The 19,111-nt window shown below is 46.1% G+C and overlaps 2 long non-coding RNA genes across 2 annotated transcripts; one reads left to right on the plus strand and one right to left on the minus strand.

Moving 5' to 3' along the window:
* Positions 1-622: 622 nt before the first annotated feature.
* LOC138242025 (uncharacterized) lies at positions 623-11,262 on the plus strand. Its single transcript, XR_011191302.1, has 4 exons — positions 623-745; positions 7,956-8,023; positions 9,145-9,246; positions 10,142-11,262. It is a non-coding gene; the product is annotated as an uncharacterized lncRNA (long non-coding RNA).
* A 76-nt stretch (positions 11,263-11,338) lies between these two features.
* Positions 11,339-14,404, minus strand: LOC138242026 (uncharacterized). The gene is made up of 2 exons (XR_011191303.1): positions 14,272-14,404; positions 11,339-11,868 (listed from the first exon to the last, which is right to left on the minus strand). It is a non-coding gene; the product is annotated as an uncharacterized lncRNA (long non-coding RNA).
* Between the last annotated feature and the right edge of the window lie 4,707 nt (positions 14,405-19,111).

Below are 19,111 nucleotides of genomic sequence, written 5' to 3' on the forward strand. Positions count from 1 at the left end.
AAGCTTAGCTAGAGGAACATAACATTGCTGGAATGCTGAGAGGGGAGGTTATCAGAGCCTAATGTTATTGCGAAAAATGGCAACTAGGTATAGAAGATCTGATGAATGTCTGTCCTGTGAATTGTTAAGGGTTTCATGTAATTGTGTGTCCAAGTAGTCCGGACTGCTGTGCTATGTGTTGTTTGTCTTGTGAATTTTCTGTTTTACACCTATTGTATCCATAGTGGTACGGGCCAAATCCTATTTAAAGGGTGTTGCGAGCACTGGGGTTTGTTGGGAGTGGTAAGTTAGGAGTCTGGAAATGAGAGCAAGGTGCGAGTGGATATGATAAAAAGATTGTTCCTTTATTTTGTTTCTGATACCTGGTGAAGAGACGCAGTGAGTGTTTGTGTGGCCAGCTGCGTCAACTTCAATAAAACTGGCCTTTTGGTTTGTTTGAGTGCTGACTTGCTATGGTGTATTTTTTTCTCTCTGTGAACAACACGTCCTACGGCCAACACTACCCACACAGGAGGTGTGTGCGTGACAGCTCCTCAGCTGCAGCAGGAGTCCAAGTGTGCACAGATTTCTTGTTGGGGTTTGTTGTTTGAAGTTTCTGTTTCGATGTAGGAAGCAATTGTGCCAACACGTGGTCCGAGTTATAGCACGGGACGAGAGCTCCCGAAGAGCGCCTGCCTCCTGCCCGATTCGACGGCTAAAATCATCACAGAACGAGAGGAGCCAACAGGAATGCAAGTCTCTTCCGGTGAGGAGCCTCCGACACAGCCCCCAGTACTGGGTGTGCAGAAAGAATCCTGTTCTACAGTTGTGGTGCGAAATGGCCTCCAGTCCTTGTCAAATGCTGGGTTTCTCTGGACTGCAGTCCCCTCCGCATTTGGATGATTGTGATTGGTGTTGCTGCAGCTGTGCTGTCCTGAGACTGACTGGTGTCAAGACCAGCTGTACTCTGGGATCAGCAGGGGCTAGTGGTGGTATGAATTGTGGCCTCTGTTTCTCAGGTGTAACAAGTGTCTGATTACTCTGTTCTGTATGTTTACCAATAGTGGGTACTGGCCTAATTCAGCCCTGCACTCGCTGTTAGCTGTTTTTCTCTGCGCAAGGCGGATGTTTCTACAGATTGATTAGAGTTTCTACAGAGTGTACTCCTGGTCTGTGAGGGGACCCCACACTTCACTGCCGTATAGGGCAATGGGTTGGATTACACTTTCAGATATTTGGAGCCAAATTCTTGTTGGTGGGTTGACATTGAAGAGCCTCCTTCTTATTGCGTAGAAAGCCCTGAGTGCCTTCTCCCTCAGTGCCTTCACTGCCAGGTCAAAACTCCCAGAAGAGCTGATGGTGAGACCGAGATATGTGTAGCTGGATGTGTGCTCCAATGTGTTGTTGTTCAGTGTGAATTTGTACCCGTTTCCCTGAGGTCTGGCTTTCTCCTGGAAAACCATAACTCTGGTCTTGTCCAGATTGACTGGCAGTGCCCAGGTGTGACAGTCCTGCTCCAGCAGTGCCAGGCTCTGCTGTTCTGGGTCCAGATGGGCTGGCAGTGCCAGGCTCTGCTGTTCTGGGTCCAGATTGACTGGCAGTGCCCAGGTCTGACAGTCCTGCTCCAGCAGTGCCAGGCTCTGCTGTTCTGGGTCCAGATGGGCTGGCAGTGCCCAGGTGTGACAGTACTGCCCCAGCAGTGCCAGGCTCTGCTGTTCTGGGTCCAGTTTGGCTGGCAGTGCCCAGATGTGACAGTCCTGCTCCAGCAGTGCCAGGCTCTGCTGTTCTGGGTCCAGATGGGCTGGCAGTGACCAGGTCTGACAGTGCTGCTCCAGTAGTGCCAGGCTCTGCTGTTCTGGGTCAAGATGGGCTGGCAGTGCCCGGGTCTGACAGTGCTGCTCCAGCAGTGCCAGGCTCTGCTGTTCTGGGTCCAGATGGGCCATCAGAGCCCAGGTGTGAATGTGATGGGATGTGTGGCGGTTTGGTAGGAAGCCAGTCTGACTCTAATGCAGGACATTGTGCTCAGTAAGGAGGGCCGGTTATCAGATATTCAAGACTGAATCTGTTGGGGTCGAGTCTGTCTCCATTCTTACAGACGGGCGTGATCAGTCCTTGATTCCAGGCCTCAGGGAAACAGCCGGCCGTCAGGACGAGGTTGAGGAGTTTGAGCAGGCTTTGCTGCAGGTCTGAGCTCCAGTTGGGTCAAGCGTTGTTGACTGTGTCTTGGCTACAGGCCTTTTGTGGTCTGAGAGTTGTCTGTTTGTGTATGTGCCTATCTTCTTTAGGGTGTGCATGTAGTGTCTAACCATCTCACAGTATCTGAGGCGCAGTTCAGAGTGGTGTGGTGTTGTTTTAGTTCTGGTAGTTCTCTTCAGTTGTTTCTGCACTCTGTATCAAACCATTTGATATTGTTTCTGAGTGTGTTTCATATGAATGTAGTCATTTTGATTTTAAGGCTAGTTTCTCAAAAACATGGTTTAAATTTATGAACGATTTGTTGGTTAAATACAGAGCGTTTTGAAATGTAAGGGATCAAGTAATGGGTTTATTTACTGCTGAAAAGAGAAGAAAGAAAAAAAAGAAATGAGACAATTAGCTTGTAATGAGTTTATAACAACAGTAATTAGATTCCTGCAAGCACTCTTTTCATTGTCCAACAACTGAAAGCTTTTAGGTATAAAGGAAGGGTCCTCTAATATTTGATGTGTGAGATTGTCGTTCTATTGGAGATGTTAGTGAGTCTGAGGATTTGTGTTAATATGACAATATGACAATACAATACAATGCTACTACTATTAATAATACAGCATGGCAAGACTTCTTTCAGTCATTTCCCACCCCTCCACCTCAGTGAATCACACATGTTAAACTTCCATCTCGTGTTCCAGATCAGACATGAGCAATCCTATATTACAAATACTTACCACCAGACAATTTAACCAGACAATAATTTAAGCAATTATTAATTCAACAGAAGCAGCAGGACGAGTAAAGTGCCCCTCTGATGGCCGGTCCGTGGAATTAAACTGGAAAATTTCTTAGAAATGATTATTCTTACAATAATGTGCCAATGGCGCCGCTTGGTGGTCATTCAGCAAAATTTCACCGAAAGTTTTTTTAATTAAAATACCGTTAGTAATGTTCGTATTAATACGTTATTTTAATTTTAAATATATTTAAGCATTTTCAACAGCAAAGAATGCAAAGAATACATTGCATTGCAAACAAGAGTAATGAATGAATGAAGGAATGTATTGTACATGGATACAAAATACAAAATAAATACAATAAACCCAAAATTAAAATAACATTCAAAAGGCGCGAGTCGATGACGTCAGAAGGAAGTCGCCCACAGGGCGTATGGGTAATGTAGTTTCTGTAGTTCTCTGGCCCGCACTGCCCACGTGTTTCGGTGATTTGATTGAACATCAGAATTAATTATATTGTACCATTTCAGCGTGTTTATCGTGTCATGGATTTCCATGACTGTCTTGTGGGTTCTCTTGTGTGTCATGTTTATTTTAGTGGGTGGCAGTGCTGGGGCCCTGAACTGTAATCATTCGTGTTACTCATCATCATTGTTACTGTGACCCTCCTGGGAGGAGTGGACCTTTGTAAGATTCCTGTCCTGGCAAGCAGCAGGTGACAGTTTGCTGTCCGACTCAATTACACCTCCGCTACCTCATTTCACCTCTTTCACCAGGCTGTAAAGGGGGTTGTGATAGTATGGGGTCTTTCTCTTTAACAACCTCAAACCGCAGGAAAGAAATGCTTCATTTATAAGATTGAAATATAACCAGAAAGTATAAAAATAGCTATTTGTGTGTATCATGTCAGAAATATTTGTTTTTATTTTAAAAGAATTTAGAAGAGAAATATGATTAATAAGGCAGTAGAATCCATTTAAACTGTCATTTTCCTGTTTAGGTTGGAAAGTTTAATTTGATCAAGTCCACTTGAGTGCCTAAGCAACTGTTTGGGTAGTTTGGCTGGTGTGGTGGTGCTCTCCAAATACCTGATCCAAACGGACAGAGAGACAAAGTGAGAAAGAAAAGGTGTAAATAACAGACATATCATATGCAGAATACAGTAATGTGCTGTTCAGCACAGTGACCTAGAGTGAAGATGGAAATCAGTCATTCTAGTGCTCTCAATGGTTTTCCATTACAAACGGACCAGGGCTTCCTGAGACACAGGCAGTTGGAGTTATATAGAGTTAGAGGTTGTTTTCACGGCACCAGCCGACTAAAGCAGAGACCTCCTTCCACTCCAGAATTTTTTTTTTATTTGGGTGGGATCATCTGGAGTCTTGATTCCTTTCACGGAGTCAGCAGTAGATACACAGCTGTTAGCATAGGAGGAGTACAGAAGAGGTGACAGCAGTGCTGGGGACCCTGGTATCTCTTCCACTGAGGACCCTCTGGCACAACCAGAGGTGTGAAATTGAAATTGTTTGGAAGGAATGGGAAGCTAAAGGCAGAGTCACAATCTCTGATTCATGTAATCAAAACAGTAAGTTCTTTCCTCAGGCAGCTTCGTTAGAACATTTTAAATAGATGTAAAAGTGTATTTACAGACTATATCAGCCCTTATCTTTATTAACCTGGTTTAATCTTTTTTTCAGAAGTGTAAATATATTATACTATGTACCCCTGATGGTATTATTGATGTGCTATAAATATACTCTTGTTTGTATTGTATCTATTTTTATTGCTACCATAAAAAGTTAAAAAGAACTGCACTTTCGAGAAATGTCCACTGGGCGGCGACAGAGATACACGAGTCTATGGCGGCGAGTCCAATAGCGCCTCTGTACAGATCCTCGTTGTGCAGAGATTGAAAATCAATACAGATGATAACTGTGACGTTTGTGACAGCAACTCTGAAAGATAACGTAAAGAAGGAAACTAATATTGACATTACTTTTAAAGAAGTTAAATAATACTACATTTTAAACCTATTGAAAGTAATATGAAAATATCGTTTGTATTTAAAAAAATATGATACTTCATAATAATTAACGAAATGCTGTGAGAGGAGACCCATGTTTAAACACTTGAAAACGGATGTAAATGGGTCTGTACAGACAATTTGAAACATGTACGGACCTCATCTGATTTTGTTTACTATTAAACAAGATTACTTGTTTAATCTTTTTCCATAACATGTACATTTATTATCGTATGTACCCCTGACTATACTCTGTGTTATATGTATTCTTGTTTTTATGGCATGTATTGTTGTTATAATTAAAAATAAAAAGACGCGACTCGATTACGTCAAAAGGAAGTCGCCACAGGGCTTGTGGGAAATGTAGTCTTTATAGTGCTCTGGACTGCGCTCCGCACGTGTTCGGCAGATTTGATTGAGCATCAGAATTAATTATACAATGTCAGTGTATTTACCGTGTCGCGGATTTCTATGTCTGTCTTACAAGACGGACTCGGCAGGAGCTGTTCCTTGCTCTCCGGAGTTAAGCTGCTCTGGGAAGAGACGAGCAAATCTTCAGACTCTTTGTAAATGAGACATCATGACAGCTGTGCCGACCTGCTCTTTATTGACCTGTTGAACCTGTTTGTGTAAAGAGCAGGAGTCTCGTGTACCCCTGATTGTGTTATGTGTACTCTAGTGTGTTTGCAGCGCTCGTCCTGCCTGGTTTATCAACTCGACACAGAAACAAAACCCACTGCCGTCGTGTCTGTGGGTTTCTGAGCTCTCTTGTCTTGTTTGCAAACTTTTCTCCGGTGTTTATTTTACTTTGTTAAATAAAACGTGGTTGCCGGGGCAACGGAGCTGCAGTAGTTGTTGCCGGGGCGGGTCTGACCTCCAGCAGGTCAACAGGCGGCTTTTTTAATCTAATCTGCGAGAAAAACAGAAACTTAAGAAACTTTAGTCTAAAAAGCGCTGGCTGGAGTATTTTGTGGAAGAAACGGTGACTCGCAGGCTGTGGGACAGGACTATCAGGGACACATCAGCGCTGGACACCAGCCTCACACCGCTGGGCTCACTGCACTATGAGCGAGTCCGTCGGCGCCTCCTCCTGCTGGGGTGTGTTACCTAGGCTGCTGTCTGTGTGGAGTCTGCATGCTCTGCCCCTGTTCTCATGGGTCTGGTGTCCTGGGGTGCTGTGTGTGTGGAGTCTGCATGCTCTGCCCCTGTTCTCATGGGTCTGGTTTCCTGGGGTGCTGTCTGTATAGAGTCTGCATGCTCTGCCCCTGTTCTCATGGGTCTGGTGTCCTGGGGTGCTGTGTGTGTGGAGTCTGCATGCTCTGCCCCTGTTCTCATGGGTCTGGTTTCCTGGGGTGCTGTCTGTATGGAGTCTGCATACTCTGCCCCTGTTCTCATGGGTCTGGTTCCTGGGGTGCTGTCTGTGTGGAGTCTGCATGCTCTGCCCCTGTTCTCATGGGTCCTGTTCCTGGGGTGCTGTCTGTGTGGAGTCTGCATGCTCTGCCCCTGTTCTCATGGGTCTGGTTTCCTGGGGTGCTGTCTGTGTGGAGTCTGCATGCTCTGCCCCTGTTCTCATGGGTCTGGTTTCCTGGGGTGCTGTCTGTATGGAGTCTGCATGCCCTGCCCCTGTTCTCATGGGTTCAGTTTCCTGGGGTGCTGTCTGTGTGGAGTCTGCATGCTCTGCCCCTGTTCTCATGGGTCCTGTTCCTGGGGTGCTGTCTGTCTGGAGTCTGCATGCTCTGCCCCTGTTCTCATGGGTCCTGTTCCTGGGGTGCTGTCTGTGTGGAGTCTGCATGCTCTGCCCCCTGTTGTCATGGGCCCTGTTCCTGGGGTGCTGTCTGTGTGGAGTCTGCATGCTCTGCCCCTGTTGTCATGGGTCCTGTTCCTGGGGTGCTGTCTGTGTGGAGTCTGCATGCTCTGCCCCTGTTCTCATGGGTCTGGTTTCCTGGGGTGCTGTCTGTGTGGAGTCTGCATGCTCTTCCCCTGTTCTCATGGGTTCGGTTTCCTGGGGTACTGTCTGTGTGGAGTCTGCATGCTCTGCCCCTGTTCTCATGGGTCTGGTGTCCTGGGGTGCTGTCTGTGTGGAGTCTGCATGCTCTGCCCCTGTTCTCACGGGTCTGGTGTCCTGGGGTGCTGTCTGTGTGGAGTCTGCATGCTCTGCCCCGTTCTCATGGGTTCAGTTTCCTGGGGTGCTGTCTGTGTGGAGTCTGCATGCTCTGCCTGTGTTCTCATGGGTCCTGTTCATGGGGTGCTGTCTGTGTGGAGTCTGCATGCTCTGCCCCTGTTCTTATGGGTCCTGTTCCTGGGGTGCTGTCTGTGTGGAGTCTGCATGCTCTGCCGCTGTTCTCATGGGTCTGGTTTCCTGGGGTGCTGTCTGTGTGGATACCTGGTGAAGAGACCCAGTGAGTGTTTGTGTGGCCAGCTGCGTCAACTTCAATAAAACTGGCCTTTTGGTTTGTTTGAGTGCTGACTTGCTATGGTGTATTTTTTCTCTCTGTGAACAACACGTCCTACGGCCAACACTACCCACACAGGAGGTGTGTGCGTGACAGCTCCTCAGCTGCAGCAGGAGTCCAAGTGTGCACAGATTTCTTGTTGGGTTTTGTTGTTTGAAGTTTCTGTTTGTATGTAGGAAGCAATTGTGCCATCGCGTGGTCCGAGTTATAGCACGGGACGAGAGCTCCCGAAGAGCGCCTGCCTCCTGCCCGATTCAACGTCTAAAATCATCACAGAACGGTGAGGAGCCTCTGACACAGCCCCCAGTACTGGGTGTGCAGAAAGAATCCTATTGTACAGTTTTGGTGTGAAATGGCCTCCAGTTCTTGTAACATGATGGGTTTCTCTGGACTGCAGTCCCAGTGCACTCCGCTTTGGATTTGCAGTGGTGTTTTCTACAATGGAAAACCCTTTGTTTGTACAGAATGGAAATGGCAGTCTGCATGTTTTAATAATCTAATGTGATCATGTACTACAGCTTAAACACTGAGCCAGGTGACGTTTGATTCTAAAAGATTTCTCTATCATTTCAGCGGCGCCTTGTCTGCGGCAGCCCGGCAGCTCCTCCTCCCTTCCAGCTGAGACTCTTCCCTCTCCAGAGGTGGGTTAGTGCTCTCAGGTCATCTTCTCTCACACAGCTGCGGGGCAGAAACGCTACTTCCACTGGGCAGAGAGCAGACGGGCAGTGGGAAGGGCAGCCCTGTGTTTGGGGATCAGGGCTGTCCCTGCTGAGGGATGCTTTCAGAGCCAAAGCAACTGGCTGGGTTATGAACTTTATGGTGTGATCCAAATAAGACATAAAAAGACAGAGAATGAGAAAGAAATAGTATTGCATGTATCTGATCAAATTAGTCTCTTTCAGACAAAACAAATATTGAACAAAAACTTAGTTGCAACACACTGCACTACACTTTCTTCTAGGCTGACATTACCGATAGTTTGTGCTGTCTTCCTTTCAGTCTGCAGGGTGTGCATCGTTTTCCTCAGCTCCCTACACGAGGAATCAGTTTCTCCTGCCCTGGTTTCACTCCTTTATATCTCACAATCTTCTGCAGCTCCTGGAGGCTGACGACATGTTTGCTGTTTCTGAAAAATTGCTGACTGGCTCATCAGCACAATTGCTGATTCAAAATCCTTTACTCACATGTTGCCTTAGCCTCTGTATCACAGAGATGTGTGCTTTTCTGGGTTGGATAGATCGATAGTGTGCTTTTGCTCAGTTGCTCTGCTCAATGCGTGGTCTTTTAACTCCGGCTGGGTACGAGCACCTCACTCTCCACACGGCTTTCCAAGGCTCTGTCATCGTGTGTGAGGATATTGTGTAGCTCGTGAAACAGTTCCCCCATTTGAGCCCTGGATTTACTGGGTACTTGAATACCTGAATCTTGCCGTCAGTCCTGATCACCTTGTTTTTGTTCTGCAAGGACAAGGCACCTCCCCAGCACTGAACACAAACTGATACTGGCGGGTTGATTGTGTTGTGGAAAAATCGGGCTGTGGTGTGAGTTTGTGTCTGTGGGGGTGAGGTGTCCCCTGCAGCGCAAACAAACATGCAGACTCCACACAGACAGCACCCCTGGAATCAAACCCAGGGCCCTGGTGCTATGAGGCAGCGATGCTAATCACTGTGCCGCAGTGTTGCCCCCTTTGAAAATGTCTGACTTCCGTTTAATTTGACGTCACAAGCTTATAAATGGTCTCACAACGTTTGTCTCATCTCAGGTTTCTCTGACCAGGCCCAAGGACCTGTAGTCACTGACAGCTTCTGCAGTCTGACGGTTCATTTCAGTAGGCTGGAGGGATGGCGCAATTATCCTCAAATCAGTGAGTATTGTTTTGCTCTTGTAACATGAAACATCAAAGAGAAGTCAACAGACTATTCCGTGAAACTGTTCAGACTGGCCCGTGGTGATTTTCTGGGTCCTTTAGTAAGCTGACCGGGACTGTGTCATCGACACACTTTGTGAGAAGCCAGTCTATGTGTTTGCTCTTGTGATCATTCGTGAACGAATGTAAGAGAGTGTAAGAGAGGGAGAAGATTCGGCCCTGGAGTGATCCAGTTTTCTATTTAACAACCTCAAACTGCAGGAGAGAAATGCTTCATTTCTAAGATGGAAATATAATCAGAAAGTATAATTAGCCATTTGTGTATATCATGTCAAAAAATGTTTTATATATAAAAAGAATTTAGTAGAGACATTTGCTTAATAAGGCAGTAGAATAAATGTTGTGATGCTGGTGTGATGGTGCTCTCCAACAAACTGATACAAATGGACAGAGAGACAAAGTGAGAAAGAAAATGTATACATAACAGACATATATGCAGAATACAATACAGAGCTGTAAAGTACAGTACCCTAGAGTGAAGATGGAAATCATTCATTCTGGCGCAGAAGAAGTGAATCTGCTCTCAATGGTTTTCCTGTACAAATGGAACACGTTGTGAATTCTACATAATTCACAGGAAACAAAATAAACAACTCATTCACTCCCCTGCTGTCCGTGACCCAGAGCTCAGTAATCATTTCACTACTGAAGATCATGCAGTTTTTAATGCTTTTCATTTTAACATCCTACTTGTTAATATTTCCTCTTAGATGAGAATATTCTCTTCGGCGTGTCTTTACAATTCTTCTCTTATTGCTCCTCTTGTCAGTAATCGGGTGTGAAAGCTCTCTCTGTCGGAATCAATGTCTTACCTCTCCGTCTTGTGTTTCAGGTCTCCTCTGGCTGCTGACCCTGCCGTCAGGACAGAACACATCCCGCACTGACCACACTGCTGGGTTTACTGTATGTGACAATCAAGAGCTTGAGCAACACATCTAATGTGATCTCTGCACGCTTCCCGAGGAGCAGAGATGATAAGGTCTGTGTCTGTTCCCGAGTCTTTGCGAGAGGCCTGTTTAGTCTGTCACCGAGATGATTTTAGATGCCTGTGAGTCGTGCCCACTGAAAAATGAAATAGTGCAGCACAATGAGACTTCAAGCAAAGATCTCATTAGCCCCTTCTGTGAATTGGTATCTCGCAAGAGATCTTCCATCTCTTTGAAAGTTTCACAGCTTTGACCTCTAGATTAGAAATGACACCAATTGCACATGGGTCCAGCAACGTTCTATATAGTGCACATCACCATCGGGATGAAAAACAAAAATCCCCAGTGGGAGTCCAGTCTTTCCCTGCTACGCAAATTGCTTTTCGTTAGGTGAGATCGCAAGTTCTTATTGGAGAATGTTGTACAGTTTCTTAATGCAATAGGGCGAGTAAGACTGAAGTTCCCCCCGTGTTGGCCGATCAGTGGAACGAAACTGAAAAAAGCTCCTTGAAACTGTGATTCATACACTTATACACTGGCTCAGCATGGTGCTCACCTGCTGTCCTTGGGTGTCTGCTGAAATTTGATTTTTTTTCAGGAGCACTGTGACCCAGAGCTCAATAATCATTTCAGCTACTGAAGATCATTCACTTTTTAATGCTTTTCATTTTAGCATCCTACTTGTTAGTATTTCCTCTTAGGTGAGAATACTCTGGTACTTTTCTGGGTCTTAGTTGAGTGAGCTTTATTAGAATAATTGAACAATACTTTCACCTCCACATAACACTCATAGATTTTTCCAGGGTTAAATATGGGAGCCACGTTTCTTACATGTATCCTTTTGTAAGTTGATTCACAAAGCTTTCACCGCCTCCACTGCAGTGAATCACTTTGTTTAGCAAGTGATCAGGTGGAACAGTTTAATTTCTTCCTGCAAATAATGCCTTTTCCTTTTTCATCCCATTCAAGTCTCCGTCCTAGTTAAAGTCATTTTGATGTAGAACGGCAGTGGTCCAGTTGAAAGGTTCAAGGTTTCACTGTGTTTTAGAGTGCAGATAAAGAAGATAATAGGAGAGGAAACTGGAAAAGCCGTGACTCTGTCATTCCATTCAATTCAATTTATTTTCATATAGCGCCTTTCACAACAAGGTTGCCCCAAGGCGCTGAACAATGCAGGTAAATATACATTTTGTGAATACAGAACTGAAGACAATGGAGGAAAGGAACCAAAGACTCCTCAGTAAGGAGAATAAAATCCTCTAGGGGTCCAAGGTCAACTGGCTGCCCAACCCCTTTGGGCATGCTAACATTATATCATTAAAAAAAAAGAAAGAAATGAATGCGGGTATTAATCCATCCATCCATCACGTCGTCTGTATGTCAGTACCCCATGCAGGTCTCTGCAGACCAGCAGAATCCTCCTAAACGACAGTTGTATCCATGATGCCCCTCTTGGATCCATGGCACTGATGCAGCATTCAACTCACATGGTGCCCAGCCCAGGACAGACAGGCCTCTGAAACTATGCTGTGTACAGTATTTCTCCTCTGCAGCATCCCTGCGAGGCAGGACAGGTGCCTGACCTCTGAGAGCCTTGTAAGTAAGTAGAAGGAGTTTGAAGTCCGCCCTGTACCTGAGAGGAAGCCAATGAAGAGAGAGAAGTATGGGGGTTATGTGGTCATTCTTTCTGCTCCAAGTAACAATTCTAGCTGCTGCATTCTGTAAGTATTCAAACTCTTTGCTGTGACAAATCTAACGTACTTTAGGCAGACAAAACAACCTTAAAAAGCCACATGATTTTTAAGTAGTCTGTCTGTGTGTAGTAACAGTGGTTCACATTATTTCAGAACGTATACTCCCGTCTCTGTAACTTTCCTCAGTCAGCTAGTGAACATTCTGTATTTACACCACGAATGCACTACTTTGTCTCGCGCGCGGTCACACTGGCCGTCCACAGGCACGGGCAGGAGCAGGGAACACGAGGCCGCTCTGTAGTGCCCCTGTGGCTCTCCAGCAGAGGGGAGCACTTTGCTCAACAGCCCTGAGCCGAAGGACCCAGTGATAAAGCTGAAAATCTGGCAAGTCCCCCAGTCTCCCTGGGGCGCTGAAGAGGATTTCATCTGATGCTGAGGTTCCTGTAACTCAACACAAAATTGAACACGGCGAGTTATGAGTTTGTGAAGAAGTGACAGCGGAACAATGTCAAACAGGAAGTTAACCTACAGGAAAGAATGAATGGAATCTCTGATATTCAAGCACGCAGTGTGACATCCACTGTCTATTCAAATCTACTCTGCAATTCTTACCATTCTTTTTCATACACCGTCTCCTGGTTATTGTTTTGTGAGTGCTTGAACTGTTTCTCAGTAGAAATAAGACCGATAACTCACTGCTTCAGGATGCACACTATCGTCGGTGAAACCTGTGGTGTAAGCAAGCGAAAAGAGACAGATCCTTCTAAAACACAGAGGCCATCGGGAGGGCAGAAACACTCTGCAACAGGTAGGTGCTGTGGAGCCGTGAGTCCCCCGAGCCAGAGCCCTCGTCCTCCCTCGACAGCGAACTGAGCTCCAGCGACTGGAGCAGCTACCTGCCGTCGTGGGACCTCCTGCAGATTGGGAACGGGTAAGGCAATTCGACACGAGCCCACTCCTCTTCCCACTGCTTACACCCCTATAACAAATAGTTTCAGGGTATTCAAGTACAGGATAAAGAGATGACAGGTGTTCCCAATTGGCTGAGGATACAACTCTCTCTCTGAGAAAGCACACAGAGGTGGACAAAGCAATTAAATGCCTTTACAAGTCATTTCCTCTGTTTCTGGTCTTTCTTTACATATCAGAAAAGTGAACTGGTGGCTGTTGGAAAGTGTCTGCTCCGTACGTAATATACATGTAAAAGATGTGATTAAATATCTTGGTATTAAGATTTTCAAAAAGGTGATTTTGTGATTTGTGATTTGATGTTCTCTACCTTAGTAAAATAAAAAAAAAACTTTATTCATGGTTGCTATTTGTCAAACACGGGCAGAAGGAGGCCTAAATGCTACAGGGTTTAGAGCATCTAATACCGATACCGACAGTATTATTTACAAAATTAAGCAAAGTAGGTGATGTATGTTTCCCTAATTTAATCACTCAGGAACTACGTATTGATGCTTTTAAGAAACTAACAGTAGCCCATCAGAAACTATGGAAGAATTTACAACCTTTATTAGACTACAAGGAAAACAATTTAGTTATACTTGTACTAATAAATACTTCAGATCCCTCTCGCAATCTCACAATATCTTGTCAAACTATTTTGGAGCACCTCTTTGGGGAAAGTGAGTGGAATCAAACATGACTATTGTCAAACAGATTTTGTATGAATAATAAGGTTAATACGTCAGTACAAAATTGTACATTGAATCGACCCGGTAAAGATACACAGTGTGCATAGATTTAAAAGTAATATAGATGATAATTGTCTATCTCAAAGCAGCCCAGAAACCTTACGTTTGTTTTTGTTTTGTTCTGTTGTTAAAACACTCTGAACAGATCGGCAAAATGGTGTAAAGAAGGCTTCTAATTCTGACATTTCCTGTAGACAAATTGATGTTATTTTACTGCTCAATACTGCTGAACCGAATCTAAAATATAATGTATCATTGGCTTAATCATTATACTTGCTCGTTATGAGATGTAGAAATAGCCTAAAGATGAGAAATAATCGAAAATTGAATAATTAGACCGTATGTCGTAGTAGCAGATTGTACTTCTCGCCTACTTGATGTGGTCGAGCAACTCCACAATCGCCATACAATCCGTCCGTTCTCATGCTCTGACTTTCAGGTTGGGCAGTGGAATGGATTCCAGGGCAAACTCGTTCTTGTTTGATTATCCGTGTGAAATCTCGCCCAATATAACAGGTAAGCTCATGCACTGAAATGATGCGCTTCCAAATTAAAGCGACACGCATTTGAATAATTCAAAATACACACGAGGGAACGTCTCCAAACCATGTCTAAGTATCACAACATGAAAGCTGTGCGTACCTTATCTTTATTTGACTGTATAATGTACTCCAGTGATCTGTAACGTAGTCTTGCGTGCATCGTAAAGGATCCGGATTTCCGGCTACGGAAAACCCGGAGTGGATCAGCCTTTCCACCGGACCCGGACTTCCGGCTACGGAAAACCCGGAGTGGATCGGCCTTTCCACCGGACCCGGACTTCCGGCTACGGAAAACCCGGAGTGGATCGGCCTTCCACCGGATCCGGACTTCCGGCTACGGAAAACCCGGAGTGGATCGGCCTCCCACTGGATCCGGACTGCCGGCTACGGAAAACCCGGAGTGGATCGGCCTTCCACTGGATCCGGACTGCCGGCTACGGAAAACCCGGAGTGGATCGGCCTTCCACTGGATCCGGACTGCCGGCTACGGAAAACCCGGAGTGGATCGGCCTTCCACTGGATCCGGACTGCCGGCTACGGAAAACCCGGAGTGGATCGGCCTTCCACTGGATCCGGACTGCCGGCTACGGAAAACCCGGAGTGGATCGGCCTTCCACTGGATCCGGACTGCCGGCTACGGAAAACCCGGAGTGGATCAGCCTTCCACTGGATCCGGACTGCCGGCTAAGGAAAACCCGGAGTGGATCGGCCTTCCACTGGATCCGGACTGTGAGCAGCTTTTGTCCAATCGGCGCTGAGATTTCAGCAGGAGGCGGGAGACAGGCTCTTGTCCAGTCACACAGCTTCAGTCCCGGGACTTTTCCGAATTCCGGCGGGCGGTGACACTTCCGAGAAATGTCCACTGGGTGGCGACAGAGATACACGAGTCCACGGAGCTGAGTCTCAAAGCGCTATCGGAAAGACTTGAAATCGGAAAGAAATACATTTGTTACGTTTTAATCCCATCGAAAAGGAAGATGAAAATATCGTTTGTATTTTAAAACATTATTATACTTGCGCAACATAATTATTAAGGGAATGGTGTGAGAGGAGACCGTGTTTGAACAGTTTAAGACGGATGTAAAGACATTTTATTTCAGAATGTCTTTCTGAAATGTGTCTGTTTCTGTGTTGTAAGAACGTTGAAGCATGGACGGGCCTTATCTGCATTTACCTTGTTGAATCTTTTTTTCCATAAAATGTACATGTATTATTTCATGTATCCTGACAATACGACTGCTTCGTTACGTTTTCTTGTAGTTTTTGGTCTCATAAAAAATACAAAAGTATGAGTCGATGACGTCAAAATGGTGTCGCCCACAGGGCTTATGGGTAATGTAGTCTCTGTAGTTCACTGGGCTGCCCTGCCCATGTGTTTCGCTGATTTCATTGAACATTAGAATGAATTATATTAATACAATTTCAGCGTATTTATCGTGTCTTGTATTTCTTTGTCTCTCTTATGTGTTCCCTTGTGTGTATGTTTTCTTGTATTTCACTTGTCTGCGGCGCTGGTTAATCGACCCGGCACATAAAGCAAACCCACTGTCCTCGTGTTTCTTAGCTCCCGTCTTGTTTGCAAACTTTTCTCCTGTGTTTATTTTACTTTGTCAATAAAACGTGGTTGCCGGGGAAACGGTGCTGCAGAAGTTGGTGCGAGCTGACCTCTAGGAGGTAAACAGTCGGCTTTTGTAATCTAATCAGCGAGCAAAGCAGAAACGTTAGTCTAAAAAGCGCTGGCTGGAGTATTTTGTGGACATTATGCAGAAGAAAAGGAAGAAACGGTGAGTCGCAGGCTGTCGGTAAATATCAGCGCTGGACACCAGCCTCACACCGCTGGGCTCACTGCACCATGAGCGAGTCCGTCGGCGCCTCCTCCTGCTGGGGTGTGTTGCTGCAGGAGTGAGGAGTCTCCGGTCTCCGGTCGCGTCATGATCTGCAAGTGGAGGTGAGAGACGGCGGCGCAGTGGGTGGCAGCGCTGGGAGCCTGGATTTAGTTCCTGGGGTGCTGTGTGTGTGGAGTTTGCATGCTCTGCTCATGTTCTCGTGGCTCCAGTTTTCTGGGGTGCAAAATTCTGTTTATTTCACAAGACGGACCCGGGCAGCAGCATGTGTCTGCAGCGCTCATCCTGCCTGCATGTTTGCAAACTTTTCTCCTGTGTTTATTTTACTTTGTTAAATAAAACGTGGTTGCTGGGGAAACGGTGCTGCAGAAGTTGTTTCGATCTGACCTCCGGGAGGGAGACAGCTGGCAAAGCCGAAACTTAAGTCTAAAAGGCGCTGGCTGGAGTATTTTGTGGACATTTTGCGGAAGAAAAGGAAGAAGCGGTGAGTCGCAGGCTGTGTGACAGGACTGTCGGGGAAATGTAAGCGCTGGGCTGAGCGAGTCCGTCGGCGCCTCCTCCTGCAGGAGTGAGGAGTCTCCGGTCTCCGGTCGCGTCCTGATCTGCATGTGGAGGTGAAAGGCTGAGAGACGGCGCACATGCTCTGCACATGTTCTCATGTGTCTGGTTTCCTGGAGTGCTGTCTGTGTGGAGTTTGCATGCTCTGCTCATGTTCTCAAGGGTTTCCTGCCGCTTCTGCAGTCCAGTGTTGGTGAGTCTGTCGGGTTGATTGTGTTGTGGTGTGAGTGTGCCCTAAAGGGGTTTTAATAGTATGGGGTTTGTGTGTTCACTTGTATGCAGACCACTGGAGAGACCGGTTGTTTTTTGCCAGGCAGACTAATGGCTGCATATTCAATTCCAGCTACTGATGTTGCCAAACCAGCAAGTGGGACAGTGTTTGAAAACCCTTTCAATGAAAGGTTTGTAGAACAGTGTTGCTATTGTTCTGTTTAATTCGAGGTCACCAAGCTTATAAATGGTCTCACAACGTTTGTCTCTTTTCAGGTTTCTCCGACCCGGAGAGTGAACAAAGAAGTGATAAGGGCCCATAACACCTAAGCTCGGCACTCTCACACTCTTCAGCCACACGAGCTTCCTCCTGGTAAAATACTGGGCAAGCCCCTTTCTGACAGGGACAGTGGAAAACCCCCTGAGGGAGATGGGCTGAGGGGAGGAATAAAACCATCTGAGCCGGAACGGAGCACGCTCCCGATTCCCACCAGACCTGGGAGACGACACAGGCAGCACAAGGGAAGCTGCGGCGCGCGAGTTCGCGGAGGCAAGGACCGATTGACGACCACGGGAGACAGTGGCATCGGAACAGAGGTACTGTACAGAGACTTTTAATACCTGAAGGCAAGGAGCGAGAAACCGGCCCGGCTAGCCGCTCCAAACTGAGGGAAATGGAATACAGTTCGCGGGAGGATTTCTAGTGGAACCTGAACGGAGTCTGGGGAAATGGGACCGGCCTCTCGTTCACTGGGGCCATCAAAGACTTTACAGGTACGAAGAAGAATCGTTCGAGTGGCCACTCTTCGGTACTTGACAGAAAAGACTGCCGTCCCTCTGGATTCATTATGACCCTTGGAAGGACCTTTTGTTGCTGCTGTTTTCGTTGTGTCTTTGGCTGGTGGTGAATGTGGATAGAAAATAAAAAGGTCACTTATACGATACACATGCTTGTCGCTGGTCTGTGTGGGCATTGGTGGATCTGGGAGATCAACAGAACCTGTGGTAATGGAGAGGGCCCCTAGCACCCTGTTTGCACTGCTAGGTGCCGTAGTCATATATGAGGCAGGAAATAATTCTTGTTTGAGGGGTCACCTCACTGTGACACGAACGTGTTGGGAAGACGCGCCAGTTCTGATGTTAGTGCGACGGGTCTGTAGGCATTAAGGCAGGTTCTTGTGTCCTTTTTTGGAACAGGAACAATAACAGAAGATTTGAAGCAGTCTGGCACTGTGCACTGGGACAATGATTGCTTAAAAACGTCTGTAAAGATTGGAGCGAGTTGGCCAGCACAGGGCTGTAGTGTGGCTGGAGATACACAGTCAGGTCCTGCTGCCTTTTTACAGTTTTGCTTTTTGAATAGCCTTAACACATCCTGTTCTTTGCTTCACAGGGCATTCTCAAGACTTGCAAACGGCGTCAAGTCTTCGTGAGAGATTGAGTGTGAGTGGGTGTGGCACTCCAGTTGAGTGGGGGACAATAGCTCATCCCCAGGATGTGAATTATTTGGAGGAGTTGCGAGACTGCCATGGACAAGGTCGTTGGAGATCCTTTGTGTTTCAGACCTGCTGTAAAATGTGTTATCTGGTAGAGAGTGATCAAGATGTATCTGAGGGGATTTTCTTTTGGAATTGGTAACAGTTTGGAGACCTTTCCAGACAGATAAACAGTCTTTGTTAGCAAACAGTTGTTCTAGCTGTGGACAGGAGGGGAATCAAAAGGTAGAGAACACTATTTTTAGAGAAATGGCCCTAAAGGAACAAAGCATAGTGTAGGATGCCACTAGCTTAAGTCTTAACAGCACTGCATGAGAGGAGACGCCAGTGTCTATTTGTTCTGAGGGGTCCTCAGAAAGGTCAAAAGGTTGCAAACAGATAGGAGACTGGTTATATGCCTGAAGCTTAGCTAGAGGAACATAACATTGCTGGAATGCTGAGAGGGGAGGTTATCAGAGCCTAATGTTATTGCGAAAAATGGCAACTAGGTATAGAAGATCTGATGAATGTCTGTCCTGTGAATTGTTAAGGGTTTCATGTAATTGTGTGTCCAAGTAGTCCGGACTGCTGTGCTATGTGTTGTTTGTCTTGTGAATTTTCTGTTTTACACCTATTGTATCCATAGTGGTACGGGCCAAATCCTATTTAAAGGGTGTTGCGAGCACTGGGGTTTGTTGGGAGTGGTAAGTTAGGAGTCTGGAAATGAGAGCAAGGTGCGAGTGGATATGATAAAAAGATTGTTCCTTTATTTTGTTTCTGATACCTGGTGAAGAGACGCAGTGAGTGTTTGTGTGGCCAGCTGCGTCAACTTCAATAAAACTGGCCTTTTGGT

The sequence above is a fragment of the Lepisosteus oculatus genome, chromosome 12 (assembly GCF_040954835.1).
Source record: "Lepisosteus oculatus isolate fLepOcu1 chromosome 12, fLepOcu1.hap2, whole genome shotgun sequence".
Lineage (NCBI taxonomy): Eukaryota > Metazoa > Chordata > Actinopteri > Semionotiformes > Lepisosteidae > Lepisosteus > Lepisosteus oculatus.